This window comes from Astyanax mexicanus, chromosome 21 (assembly GCF_023375975.1).
Source record: "Astyanax mexicanus isolate ESR-SI-001 chromosome 21, AstMex3_surface, whole genome shotgun sequence".
Classification (NCBI taxonomy): Eukaryota; Metazoa; Chordata; class Actinopteri; order Characiformes; family Acestrorhamphidae; genus Astyanax; species Astyanax mexicanus.
In genome coordinates this window covers 31,861,464-31,874,773 of record NC_064428.1, presented here as the reverse complement: position 1 = coordinate 31,874,773, position 13,310 = coordinate 31,861,464, and the positions used below count along the sequence as shown (strand labels likewise).

General features: G+C 37.9%; 1 protein-coding gene across 1 annotated transcript in view; it reads right to left on the bottom strand.

The window, feature by feature from the left end:
- The window catches only part of tmem41ab (transmembrane protein 41ab), a 519,270-nt gene that overhangs the window by 73,722 nt on the left and 432,238 nt on the right, over positions 1-13,310 (bottom strand). The gene's annotated exons all lie outside the window — the stretch shown is intronic.

Sequence of the window (13,310 nt, the reverse complement as noted above, 5' to 3'; positions counted from 1 at the left end):
GCACATTTTCTGTTACAGTACAATAAACCTCATTTCAATCCTGAAATATTACTGTGTCCATCAGTTATTAGATATATCAAACTGAAAGGGCTGTTGCAAACACCCAAATATTTAGAACTAAAAATGATTAAGATTAATAGGGGTGCCCAAACTTTTTCATATGACTGTATATGATATGAATTGGCTCGAGTTATTTGTGCCAACACCCTGGTAGCTGAGAAACCCTGGAAACTCTCAGGTTGCTGAGTATAAACCACATTCGGACCAATTCTGAAACTCAGATTTTTCATTTTATCTTGGTATTAACTTGCTCAAGAGTTTAACAGTGGATCCTGTGATTAATAATGTTAGTGGTGCAATAACCACCACTGCCCAACAAACTCAACTGTGCTGGTTGGGATTCAAACCAAGGTCAACTGCTTGGAAAGCAGCTATGCTAACCACAATGCTTCCAATGCGTAAACATCAAATCTCACAGCAGTGGTCCAAACTCTGGTTAAAGGCTGTATTTCATGGACAGTCACTCCAACAAAAGCATGATTAACTCTTTCTTTTATTATTACTGATTCAACAATGAACAATAAATGCAGATGTCCCTATACTTTTTCATATTTTGAACTGTACTGTAGCTTTAAGAGTTTGAGTTTGCAGTGGTGCAGTAGAGTTAATGCTTGGCAATGGACCTTTTAAAGTCATTTAACCTGAACCATTTATACGTACTTAAATGTTTGGTCTAATGTGACCGCGGCTCAATCACGCTGAAGAGTGGGCGGCTCCAGCTAAATTACAGTGACCAGAATGCAATTTCAGTGGAGTGACTGATTCCCAGTAAACAGTCCTAAAAAACACTGATGACAAATAAAATAAATGGCACTGAGTAAGAGTGTGTGTGTGAGAGAGTGTGTGTGTGTGCAGTAGTATATAGCTGTTTCGCAGCTAAGTGTGAGGACTCCGCATTACCCTGAGGAATTACACTTGTGTGCCAGGAAGCTCACCCACAAACAGTGAGTGATTAGATTTGCTGTAGTCGGCAGTATGAGCTCCAGTGAGCCTTTCACCAAGAAATCAATAAAGAAATCCACAAAATAATCTATAAAACAAAGGCAAATGATAACCTTCATTTTATTATTTATTATTTAAAGGGATTTAACTACATTTCCCACAATGCCACAGTATTACAGAATTTTCCTATATGCAGTGGATGATATCTTGGTGAACATGCTTGGCATATCAGGAACTTTAACTGTATTTTATGTATCTTATGTAATATAAAGTACTAGACTAGAATAACTAGTACTGAGTACTGATTTTACATGTGATATACCTCAGGGTTCCGCCCCTGGCCCAATTTGCTTTTACTCTACATCCTCCCTTTTTTTTTCATACAATTTAACTACAATTCCCACAATGCCACAGTATTACAGAGTTAAACAGTTGTTTAGGCCTGTATCTTTAGATCCATTATTAGACCAAGAGAAAGTTGTTTTTAATAAATTCAATCATGTATGTGTAGGTTCCATATTTGGCTGTATTTGCCTTCACTCTACATGCTCCCAATTTTCCATACAATTTAACTACAATTCCCACAATGCCACAGTATTACAGAGTTGCAGAGTTGATCAAGCTTGTATCTTTAGATCCATTATTAGACCCAATTTTTCTTTTTTATCAAAAGTTTTAGAGAAAGTAATTTTTCATCAATTCAATCATCTATGGGTATCATAAAGTTCCATCTTTGGCCCTATTTTATTTCACTCTAGATGCTCCCATCTTTCATATTATTTAACTACAATTCCCATGATGCCACAGTACTACAGAGTTACAGAGTTTATCAGGCCTGTAGAATTTAGAGTCATTTCTGATCAATTAAATCATCTATGGGAACCATAAGGTTCTATATTTGGCCCTATTTTTATTTTACACTAGATGCTTCCCTTTTCATGTTTAACTACAATTCCCAACTCTGTAAACTCTGTAAATGCCACAGTATTACAGAGTTGGCATATTTCCCTTACCTCTGGGTGTTTTATAAGTGGCAAGTGTGTAGACTATTCCAATTCTCAAGAAAAAAGTCATAAACCTTGATGATTAGGTTTCTTGCTTCAGACACATCTTTATATGCAATTTAAACAATTCAATTATGTGTGGGGTACCAAATTGTTCCATCTTAGGCCCTATTCAGCAGTTTTGATTTTCCTATGTGGCTTATTTTACATGTGGGGTCCCTCAAGGTTTCATCCTAGGCCCTATTTAATTTTCACACATGTTCCATCTTGGAGTTTAATTGTCTCCTGAGACTGATTTTACATGTGGGCCCCTCAAGGTTCCATGCTAGGCCCTATTTAATTCTTTCATTTCTTTTATTTTATTCTTGCTTCAGACCAATCTTTTTAGCCAACTTCCTTTTCTGTCAAAAGTTTAAGCATGTGTGGGTACCTCATGGTTCCATCCTTGGCCCTATTTTAATTTTACTCTACTTGCTCCATTTTGGAGTTTCATAATTTTGTATCATTTCAATGGAGATGATATGCACCAATCATTATAATAACAGGGTCTGCATACCAGAAACACCCCACAAGATGTGTCCTGCCAGCTGTGGGAAATTCATTACACGCTGGGATCCTGTGTAAGACATTCCAATTTAGATACGGTTCAATGCAGCCGTTCCCAACTCTTCCTTCCTCAGGTTCTCCTCGATGGGTCACAAGGCCGAGGTAAAAAAAAAAAAAAAACACCCAGCTAATGTGCTGATCCAAGCTAATGTAGAAAAAGCAAACTGACGTGTTTCTACTTGTTGGCAGAGGAAACTTTTCCATGGTGTTCTGCAAGATTTTTATGTAAAGACACTATTTGGACAAAAGTTGCTTCTTCTGAAATAAAGGATATTAAACATTCATCGTATAAAAAAAAAAAAATGACAGATTGCAATGCTATTTAAAAAACAGATTACAGTTACCAGGTTGATAAAGGCTTGATAAAGGCAACTGATATGCGGTGTGTGGACGAGCATTGTCTGTGAAATAATATGCATTCAGAAAGGTTGGGCCACTGGTTGTAGGGAGTTATTAACATAACATTGGGCTATCAAAGTGCTTGTAATGATAACAATCCACATTGCTTAAATACGAGAGAAGCATGTAGCGCTAATGTGTAAAAACAAAAAGACGCATGAATTCAGATTTGACCATTTACTACATTCATGTCGCACATCCATGGATCGGATACGTATCTGATTTAGGACCACATATGAAAGTGGCTCAGTGGCACGTTCACACAGGCATGATAAAATCAGATTTGAGCCTGGTAATGTGAACGTATTCTTGGACTAGCTAGTCTTACCTACAGTCCAGGTGAACACAGTGTTCCACCTAAAACTGCTGTGCTTTCTGACCTGCAGTAACTCAGGAGTGCTGACCTGTCAGAACTAGCAATAAAACTGAATTTCCACACTCACTCTCTACTACCTGTCCCAACACACACCTTCACACTCAGCACACACTGAGCTGCACACCTCACCACTCCTCCCTTCTCCCACCCAGCCCTCCGGCTGTTCCTCACAAGCTCCTGCAGATCTCAGTAAATGAATCTGAGTGAGTAACTGCAGAGGTTGCGCAGATGTTGGTGATGTTTTGAACGTTCCGGCAGCTGTTCTGAGGCAGAGCGATTTCGCTGACAGTGTATTACGTCAAAAGAAGCTGCCAACCCAAAGATCACATGGAACTGTTCCTATAGGAACGTGCAATCAGGAGACAGCACTGCCATAGTGATGTGCATAGTGATGGGGCTGTTTTGTATCTTCCAGTACAAGACGTAAATGTTCGAGTTCTGTCTATGTATTAGATATATTAATTTATTTCACAAGAAGTTTGTAAGTGGTCATAATGTTCTGGCTGAGGGTATAGTATAAATATAATAGTCAGGAAAGAGCTAGAGGGGTATAAAGTATTTTCTCCCCAATTTCTACGCCCGATTTCCCAACCCACAAATCAGGACTTACCCTATGACTAGTGATGCCTCAACACAAGGAGGGTGAAGACTAGCGCATGCCTCCTCCAACACATGTGAAGTCAGACCCCTCCTCTTTTTGAACTGCTGCTACTGATGCAGCGTTGACAAATAGCATCACAGCGTGCTCTGAGGAAAGCGCAGCGACTCGGTTCCGATACATAAGCTCACAGATGCAGCCTTGTGCTGATCGACATCACCCTTTGGAGTGATGAGAGGAAAGATCGCCATCTACTGTACCCACCCAGAGAAAACAAGGCCAATGGTGCCCTCTCAGGGCTCCGGCAGCTGATGGCAAGCTGTATGGCCAGGATTCGAACCAGTGATCTCCTGATCATAGTGGCAGTGTTTAGACTGCTGGACCAATAAGAGACCCGACCGCACTAATTCTTGCTTTTGTCGCCGAATGCAATCAAATCTTCAAAGCAATGCTCTAAAATCTAGGTAAAAGCCTGCCCTGGAGAGTAAAAACAGCTAACTCTTTTTAATACCCCTAATTTCAGATTTAGAGGGTTAATTACTTGAATTTCTTTTCCTCTTAATGTGTTTGAGAGCATCCGTTGTAAAGTAGTGAATAGGTAGAGTTACAGGTATACAGTGAATAGCTCTATTTAAGTAATGTTTTAATCCATATTATGGTAAGAATTACTCAACTATGTAAAGACAAAAATATATAACTTTAAGGAATAAAGGTCAGTCAATCCAAAACATTTCAAGAACTTTAAAAACATATCCTCAAGCAAAGTCATTAAAAAGTTATGATGAAACTGGCACTCATCAGGATTGTTTCACGAAAGAAAAAGCAAGCATTCCACCCGTTGCTCTTTTCCTCAGAAACCGCTAAAAGTTAACGGATTTAGGTATTTTGGTTTCTTTAACACTTTTAAGTTACTACATGTTTTATAATCATTTCAGTCAAAGTCTGTATGAGTTTAGTATCCATTTACAATGTAGGAAAATATATATGTATATCTAACAGACAATAGCACTTAGCATTAGCTACAGATAGAGAGAGCATGTAGAAGCTCTGCTAGCATACAAAAGCATGCAGTCAGAACCTGAGAAGGGCTGATTTTATCTCATCTGGATACAATATGCCTAAAAGCACTGAGAGAGACACACACACAGGTGTGCAGCCACATCAGAAAGAGAGAGAGAGAGAGAGAGAGAGAGAGAGAGAGAGAAAGTCAAGCTGTAAAACATCAGAGAAGTATAAAATGTTATTTTCCACTGTACAGAGCGTATGATTAAAATCCCACACCTCTTCAAAACCATCAATGATTTGCATATTCTTAAAAAATAATAAATAATAATAAAATTAAATTGTATCCTTAATTGCACTAAACCTTTAATAACCTGACAGACATCACTATTAAAACCAGAATGCATCTTTCTAAAATAATTAAAACTAAAAGCTTGGCCTGACTAAAGATACAATTAAGCAGCTTTTTTCCAGGTGACGCGTTGTAAAAGAGATAGAGAACCTAGATTCAACACTCAGCAGCGTGTAAGAGAAAGAGAGCAAACTAAGGGGTATTCATACAGATAGCACAGGTGCAAACAATCAAAAGCTTGGTGAACGGTTTGTGTGGAATTCAGCACCCCCACCAGAAAAATAAAGTTCCTAAATAAAATTAAATCGGATTATCTCCGCTTTTATGAAGAAGACGATGCGTACGCGATCCCAAAAGGGGTGCTTTTTATGGCGGGGGTGCTTTTCGTGGCGGGAGTGCTGAATTTGGGACAACGCTGGAACGCTGTAGTGTCACGTGATCCGATAAGTCATTGTCCAGAGCAGGCAGACTGACAGCGTCAGAACTGAAGGTTAATTTTTTTTTACCAAAAGCTAGAAACAATGCAGATAAAACCTTAAATAAACCACTGAAAAATCTATTCATTTAAAAAACAAAAAGGACACTCGGGAGAGAGAGAGAGAGAGAGAGAGAGAGAGAGAGAGAGAGAGAGAGAGAGAGAGATATATTGGAAGAGAGAGAGAAAGAGATATTGGGAGAGGAGGGGGAAAGTGTGTGAGAGGTTGGAGAGAAAGTGTGCAAGAGAGAGAGATTGAGAAAGAGACAGAGGGACAGAAAGAGAGAGAAAGAGATATTGGGAGAGGAGGGGGAGAGTGTGAGAGAGGTTGGAGTGAGAGTGTGTAAGAGAGAGAGAGATTGAGAAAGAGTGAGACAGAAAGAGAGAGAAAGAGATATTGGGAGAGGAGGGGAGAGTTTGAGATTGAGAGTAAGAGAGAGAGAGAGAGAGAGAGAGAGAGAGAGATTGAGAAAGAGTGAGACAGAAAGAGAGAGAAATTGAGAGATTGAGAAAGAGATATTGGGAGAAAAAGATATTGAGTGAGAGAGAGAGAGAGAGAGAGAGAGAGAGAGAGAAAGTGTTGAGTGATTCTCCCTGACCTCAAATGTAATAAATCAGCTCTAAGTCTCTTTCTTTAGCTACTAGGCTAATGGGAGTAGCGCTAATTTCTGTGCATGGGTAATGCTATGCCTCTATGTTAGCATTATCATTAGCTGGGAGCAACATCTAATGGGAGTAGCCATTACACACCCACAGGAAACAAACACTTGATCAAAGGATATGAATAAATATATAAATGATGACTCATTTATAATGAATACAAACCTTCAGAAATGACTAACAGTGAGGTTCATACCCAATGCCATTGATTACTCATGTTTAATCAGCATCTACAAAATAGCAAAAGCTTTATTAATATTTTAATATTTACTATATACATACATACCAGTCAAGTTTAGACTCATCTTCCTATTCAATGTTCCCATTCAACTCTTGCTCTTCCTTTCCTGGGGCTGTCCTGATGAGTGCCAGTTCCATCATAACATTTTTGATGATCTTTGTGGTGGTTACAGCACTGGTGGATACTTTCAAAATTCTTGAAATTCTTTTTTTTTTTTTTTCGGATTGCCTGATTTCATTTCTTCTTAAAGTGTTTTTTTTTACATAGTTAAGTAAGTTCTTCTTATAATCTTGATTAGAACATTATTTAAATAGAGCTATTATTCACTGTGTACCTGTAACTCTACCTCTTCACTACTTTACAACTGATGCTCTCAAACACTTTATTAAGAGACAAGAAATTCATTAATTAACTATTGATGAGTTCAGCACAGCTGTTAACTGAAAGCCTGAATTACAGGTGATGCTACCTCAAAAATCTGACTGAGAAAATCCAGCCAAGATGTGCAAAACTGTCATTTAAGCAATTTTATGGTCAATTTTCTTCCATTCGGTTATTTAGAGGTGGTGTTTCCAGTTTGAACCTTGTGTTAAAATGTAATAATTAAAAAAACAAGCCGGTAAAATTCAGAAAATCAATCCTGTGTTTTCCGTGTTGTTTTGTGTAGAGTTGATCATGCTCTCTGTAGACTGACACAGTGCTGGCAGGCGGCGGGATCTTTCTTCTTTCTACAGTATTGGTATTTTTGCTGATGAAAGCCAGGTGGAGCAATGATAGAGGCGAGGATGCGCTACCTTTGAACTATTCCAGGAATCCGCCTGCATGCGTCCACTCTGCTCCCTCTCCTCACTTTATTTGGAAGTCTCTGGATCATGTATAGGCTATAGTGCTGCTATTGAGCTGAACTCAAACTGTCAAAATGCTGCAATTCACACTTTACAGCCTCGCGATACTGTTATAAAACAGACAGGACTATAAGGTTTACTGCAACTTTGTTATTTTTAATATCAAGGTCTATTTTTAATATCAATAAAGTATGCATTTTATTTCTGCAGCATGGTTGTTTAAAATTCAAATCACAAATGATATTTTTTACAATATTTAGAGAGTTTTCTTTTATGTGGAGATGGGTTTTTGACATCCTTTGACATACCTATCTATCAATCTATCTATCTATCTTTTAGCTTTTTATCTATATATCTACTTTCTATCTATCTATCTATAGCTTTTTTCTATATATATATGTACTATCTATCTCACTTTTTCTATTTATCAGCTTTTTATCTGTTTATTTACTTTCTATCTACCTTTTATATATCTATCTATCTATCTATCTATCTATCTATCTATCTATCTATCTATAGCTTTTTTCTATATATGTACTATCTATCTCGCTTTTTCTATTTATCAGCTTTTTATCTATATATTTACTTTCTATATACCTTTTATCTATCTATCTATCTATCTATCTATCTATTAGGAACACATTAGGAATATCAATAATCACCTAACTACACAATTGCAACACACAACATTGTAATAGCACAGACATATGTAATAATGCCATATTGCCATTGTAATAATATTGTTATAACATGGTTACACGTAATTGTATTAGTATGGTAGTAACACAACTGTAATAAGTCTGTAATAACACAATAGTAATAACAACATGAAAACCAAGCACTATGTTGTTTTTATCCCCTATTCTTTAAGGATCAATAACTCAAATAAAAAGCTTAGTATAGAAAATGTAGAAATGCAGTGATAAAATGCAAATATTATTCTAAATATGAAGAGTCTAAAGAATGAAAAATGAAGAATGAAGTCACTGTTCTGATAATCATAAATAAATATATGTTGTGTGCCGTATCGTAATGGGTCTGACTAAGTTCCTCAAGAGGTCCAGACATGTCTCAGTCAGCCGTAAGCCTCCAAACAGGCGTGATGTAGACCAGTCTGGATCAGCAGATCTGCTGGCTGAATATAATAAAGCCTCTCTGTAATCTGAAGGAGTGGCTCAGTCACTGTGGAGGTGAGTAACTGAGGAGAACTCTGGTAAGCTGATCTGAGATCAGGTGTGTGGTTTATATTACACTGGTAGAGGGTGGTACAGTCTGGGGACCAGTTGGTTCCAGAATAGATGAAAAAGTCTTACCTGGATTCGAACAGAGCGCCAATACTGCCATCTGCTGGAGGACTATCCTACAAGCATCTTCTGAGCCTGGGGTCTCCATGTCTGCAATACAAATTAGACATCCAAATAAAGTCCTTTTTTATACAATATTTAACTAATAATTTATGATAACTTACATTTTTCTGTTTTTCTTAACTCATCAAATTAAAAGTTGTCAGCCTTTCAGCTCAGGATTCCATGTTAGTTTAATAAAATGGAAATTTGGAATGAATTAAATAAACTTGAAACTGTAAATTATAACTCACATCTTTCCCACAACTATCTGGCTCCTACAACTATTTATTTGCATAGTGAGTTTGTCTTTCTCTTCCCTTTACTCACCTTTAGTGCTGTTTCCCCCAGGCTACCTTCTCTTGTGTATTTGGTTAGCCTATGTGTTTTTTTTTTAATACAATTTCATTTCAAATTTTTATTCCATTTTTCACCGGCCAATTACCCAACCCACTCATTAGGACTCACCCTAATGCTCCAAAACACCAGAAGGGTAAAGACTAGCACATGCCCCCTCACAGCGCTAATGCTCGGAGGAAAGCGCAGACTCGGTTCTGATACATCAGCTCACAGACGCAGCCTTGTGCTGATCGACATCACCCTAGGAGTGATGAGGGGAAAGAGAGTCATCTACTGTACCCACCCAGAGAGAGCAAGGCCAATTGTGCCCTCCTGGGGCTCAGGTAGCTGATGGCAAGCTACATGAGCTAGTTAGCTATATATCTATTAACATTTATATGTATTTATCTGTTTATTAACTTTTTTGTCTATCTATCTATCTATCTATCTATCTATCTATCTATCTATCTACTTTGGTACAGTAAATAGTGTAGTTTTGTAGTTTGGAGACACCAGCTCTTCCAGTGTTTCTTCTAAATTCAAGGGGATTAAAAGGAGGTTTTGGGGGATTGCTCAGGGCCCCCGGGTGGCGCAGTGATCTAGGGATTGGCCCTATCATCAGGAGATCACTGGTTTAATCCCTGCAGAAGCCACAGACATCCGTGGCCTGGGAGTTTCAGAGAGTACCATTGGCTGCACTCTCTCTGGGTGGCCCTTCTTCAAGTGCATTTATTACCATAAATATTAGAAGCAATGCTAGCACTCCAAACAATATCAAAAGTCATGGGACAGCAGCATGCACAAAAAAAATCACTCTTACATAAAGAGATCTCACCAACTCTATCTTTTCAGGATGCGCCGTTTAAGGGCTCTGTCACTTTTAAGCAAATAAGCTGTTGGTGGCCACGTCCCATGTATACTTTGAGTATTTAAGTGTTAGCTTGTGTTAAATGGCAAAAAACGAACAAGCAAGTTCATGCTTTACTGTGACAGAGGCACTTACATCTCCCTCATCTGCTGACTTGCCATGAACAGTAGTTATAGATCCCTCCTTCAAACAAACCCCGATGCTTGTAAAACCAGCAGAACGAAATGACAGATCTTCAACTGATCTAGTGGGTGAGGGGTGGTGCCAGGGTTTTCTTATTGTGACATCACAAAAGGGGATAAGCCATATAAACAGCTTATATCATAAAAGCATATGATTTCTGACACTTTCAAACTCTTTCAGTTGATTCAGTTTTGCATTATATGTCCACTTTAAGTTACACTGCACCTATTGCTGACAGAGATGTGCAAATGCTCACACTCACACAGCTTACCTAGTCCCTGGAGAACCTATATGAGCCTATTGGCACCATGCCTAATGCCAGTCAATTCCTAGAGGTGTATAAAAATCCCCCAGCACTTAGCTGTGAAGCAGTGGAACTGTGTTATCTGGAATGATTGAGCTCCATCCAATACCTTGGGATGAGTTGGGATGAGTTGGTTGGGATAAGTTGGGGATTGAGTGGGGTGGTGATCATTCAACATCCTGTCCTCATTAACTCTTGCTTTTATTGCTGAATGCAATTAAATCCTCAGGGCAATGCTTCCCCAAAATCTGGTAGAAAGGTCAAGAAATATATACTTTTTTATACTTTTATACACATATATATAAGGATATAACAAATTAAATAACTAATTATACATTCAGTAAAAAATGAAATAAAATATTTTCTGCCCCCTGTTGGAATATTAATGCACTGCATGCTCTAGAAAAATACAATACAAATTTGCAATTGTGAACTGTGAATAATAATTTCTGATGTATCAAAATGATGCACAAAAAGTCCTACATGCAAAGTGTTATTTTACTCCTGTTTTAATGTTTTAGAACAAAACATTTTTAGCAATTATATTATATTATATTATATTAATCACTCAAAACAGAAGGCTGAGAGAATCACTGGCAAGATTAATTTAAAGTTAATTTATGATACATTACATTACGATAACTACTATATTATCATAGTTTAATGTGTAGTTTCAATGTTTTGTGTCCTTTTAATAAGTGTTAACAAAAATCGCTAGTAGTTTCTCTCAGTGGCTAACTTGACGATATCTGCTATATCTATATTGCTATATCTGTATTGAGTGAAGAGTTGTCCCACTTCTTAGGGGGAGGATCTCTAGTTATACAAAAGAAAAAAAGAGATTGGTCCTAAATGTGGAGCTTAATGAACACTTCAACATCTACTCAAATCACTTTTTTGATAGAGCACTTGTAATTTAACTCATGTCTGGGTCTCTAGTCTGTTATTTATTTCTTCTCACCTTTGCTTTGTTTGACTGTACGGTTTTATTAAACACCTTTGTCCTCAAAATGAGCTGTAGTTTAAACAATTAAGAGTGAAAAATTAAAAACAATTGAGTCTTGTGAGCATAATGTGTCCACTTTACGTTACATTTAACCTATTGTACCCATGTCTAATGGCAGTCAATTGCAGTATTGAACTGTGAAGCTCCATCCAATGATTGATGGAGCTTCATCCAATACTTTTGGTTGGGATTAGTTGGTTGGGATGAGGATGGGGTGGTGATCAGTCAACATCCTGCCCTCATGAACTCTTGCTCTAGGTCAAACTCTCAGGAGTGAACAAATAAAAAAAATGGTAAAAGAAAACAAGTACTCCTTTGGGCTCAGGTGAGCTCTAAAACTACCATTATTAGCCTTTGTGTTGTATGGTGTTTCACTGCTGTGGGGTTAAAATAACAGTGTAGGGCAGTCAGTGCTCCTTCCAGAGTATTACCCGGCTCTAGTAAAATCTCCTTTAAAACTGTAGAGATGCGTTTTTACACGGAGAGGAAAACAGCCCGGAGCCCGGCAGGCCTCGGCCTGGCCTCTGGAGCTGGTGACTGGGCTGAAATTAGGGCCTGCGCTCTCTGGACCTGACAGAGGGTTCAGGGTTCAGAGTAAATTGGCACTTTGCGCGGGGCTGAAGCGGCTGATGCGGCTTTCTGTGAGTGCGCGAGGCGTTCGGCGCGACGGGGCATCAGGTGGCTGTGAGCCGGGCTTTATCCCCGGTGTTTACCGGGACTGTAATTGCTGTTTTTGCTCAGCTCACCTGAGGCGCTGAGGAAAGGAGACTGGCGCCGTCTGTGATTCAGAGCTCTGCTGTGAGTGGTCAGCCAGGCCTGGGTGCAGTACCCGCGTCTCAGCGGTAGGTGGCGCCCTGTGGTTGCCAATATGGACCTTTTGAACCCTGTGTAATTGGCCTATATTTGGTTATTTAGTAAACAAACAAATACAAGATAGCAAGAACTATTCGACAGAGTACAGAAAAAATACGTTATGGTGAAACTGGCTCTCATCAGGACCGCCCCAGGAAATAAAGAAAATAGTTACCGCTGTTGTACAGGATAGGTTCATTAGAGTTTCCAGCCTCAGAAATGCTCTAAATGCTTCTTCACAGAGTATTATGGTTTGTTTAACACTTTTAGGTTACTACATGATTCCTTATGTGTTCCTTCATAGTAGTAAATAAATGTAGTAAAATAAATAAATAAATAAATAAAACATTGAATGACTCGTACTCTATGTGTATATACACAGAGTTTGTTCATATCAAAATATACATGAAAGTAAAAAAAAAATAATTTCTAAAGAATTTCAGAAATGCATCAAAACTTTTTTTTATTTGTTTTCATCAAAACCATAGTGCTTTTATTATTCATAAAAGCGATGAAAAATATTGTTTACTGTGGGATCAGGTATTATTTAGTCTGCTGGGGGAAGAATTATAGAAAAAATAAAATGTTTTTTTTTCTACTTTTCTCTCGTTTTAGCCGAATTTCATGTTTAAAAATGTAAACTCGCATAGCTATTAAAACTGTTGTATTGTGTACAGTTGTCTATATGTATATATTTTTTTCTATGTTTATGATGAATGATTTATATGTTTTAGGTAGAAGAAAAACTTTTAAAGTGTGGATAAATCAAATACTCACGGTTCAAAGTAAACTTCATACATGTAAAGTTCTGTTTGATCAAATTAAATAATTAATTTACTTGTTATATATATATAT